The 1,933-nt window shown below is 45.4% G+C and overlaps 1 protein-coding gene across 10 annotated transcripts in view; it reads left to right on the forward strand.

Annotated features, from left to right (window-relative positions):
* The window catches only part of LOC103479241 (sickle tail protein), a 114,072-nt gene that overhangs the window by 74,149 nt on the left and 37,990 nt on the right, over positions 1-1,933 (forward strand). The gene's annotated exons all lie outside the window — the stretch shown is intronic.

Here is a 1,933-nt window from a genome sequence, read left to right on the forward strand (position 1 = left end):
TGAGTGAGTGAGTGAGTGAGTGAGTGAGTGAGTGAGTGAGTGAGTGAGTGAGTGAGTGAGTGAGTGAGTGAGTGAGTGAGTGAGTGAGTGAGTGATCAAACACACAAACACTTCGGACATAATATGGGCAGACATGTGCCTGAGGCTGCAGCCCTGGAGAACGCCGCCCTTTAATAGATGAAAATTACAACATTAGATGAGAGGGGAAAAAATCATTTCTCACACTGTGTCCAATCAGACACAGTGTGGGGTTGCAAAAAACCTCTGTACATAAAGCAACTTAGACAACATGAGTATGGGGAGCTAAGGAAAGCAGTGAGTTTAGGGTGTGTGTTTAGCTGCAGTGTGTATGTATGCATGTGTAAAATAAGTCTTTAAGTCAGTCCTTAATCTCCCACTGATGATTGATAAAGCATCATCAGCAGCCTCAGTAGGGCTCTGATTCAGAGTGTGTTGTTTACATCACATCCAGGAGAATTTGATATTGTCAGCCTGCCAAGCCCAACTCTGATTCAGATAATAGCAATGGTTTTGGGTCAGGCCGACTCCATGAATTTACACTTGCCTCTCACTGGTCCAACTCAATGGTGAAATTCGTAACACCTCGGTCAGTCCAGCCGAGCCACTCGAGTAACTTCTCCAATGACGTTTCCATCTCAGCAGGGAGTTACACGTGGCCTGTCACTCTCAGCAAGAGTCACATCCAGTTTGTGGTTCTGGTCAGCCTCTTAAGGCAACCTCTCAAAGGCCCAAACAGCTGCTGACATTTTCCAAATTTCACAATGTGCCAGATAAACGCCAACTCCAAAAAACAGAAACCCAATTATATACACATCTTCAACATCCTTGACCGACAGTATGGACAGACACACTGTTTTGCCCAGTCTTGTTGTCAAGGAAATTTGATTCATTGCATTGAGAGACCAGCTGACCAGATCCATAATTTGCAAATTCAGAAAATATACAAAGAGAGGATCAGAAAAGAATAGCCAGACTGGACACAAGAGCAAAGAGTAGGGGGAGATGAGGGAGGATTGAAGAGAAGAAAAAAAGCATTCTCTTTCACCGAGAGTAAGAAGAAAGAAAATGAAGAAAGAAAGAAAAACAATACACAAAATGTATTTCAAGGGAAGGGACATGTCAAGATGGAAAACAGCAGTCTGTGTGGTCATGGCACTAAATAGCATCTCATGTTGGTATTATATGCTTTCAACATGGTTTGTTTTGTTGAAACGAGAACATTTCTTGAAATAAATATCAACACATGGCCAAATGTACTTAATAAAATATGGTGCATCATCTCTGTAGCCTTAACAGGGGACTCAGTCCTGTCATGTATTAATGCATCTCAATACTGTACCTGGTGCGGCTATTTGTTTTATTTCCGACTAACAACTTACTCACCTGAATTTAGCAGCACCATGATTGTAGGCTTTTAATAAACAAAAATGCTCCAATGGGGTTCACCCTGGTGGATGAGAGGGTAGTCTCCCTCCGCCTACGGGTGGGGGGACGGGTTCTGACTGTWGTTTGTGCTTACGGGCCGAACAGCAGTTCAGATTACCCACCCTTCTTGGAGTCCTTAGAGGGGGTACTGGAGAGTGCCCCTCCTGAGGACTCCCTTGTTCTACTGGGGGACTTCAACGCTCACGAGGGCAATGACAGTGAGACCTGGAGAGGCGTGGTTGGAAGGAACGGCCCACCGATCTGAACTCGAGTGGTGTTCTGTTGTTGGACTTCTGTGCTCATCACTGATTGTCCATCACGAACCATGTTCAGGCATAAGGGTGTCCATATGTGCACTTGGCACCAGGATGCCCTAGGCCGCAGTTCGATGATTGACTTTGTCATCGTCTCATTGGATCTGCGGCCGTATGTCTTGGACACTCGGGTGAAGAGAGGTGCGGAGCTGTCCACTGACCACTACCTGGTG

This window comes from Poecilia reticulata, linkage group LG17, assembly GCF_000633615.1.
Source record: "Poecilia reticulata strain Guanapo linkage group LG17, Guppy_female_1.0+MT, whole genome shotgun sequence".
In the NCBI taxonomy this organism is placed as follows: Eukaryota; Metazoa; Chordata; class Actinopteri; order Cyprinodontiformes; family Poeciliidae; genus Poecilia; species Poecilia reticulata.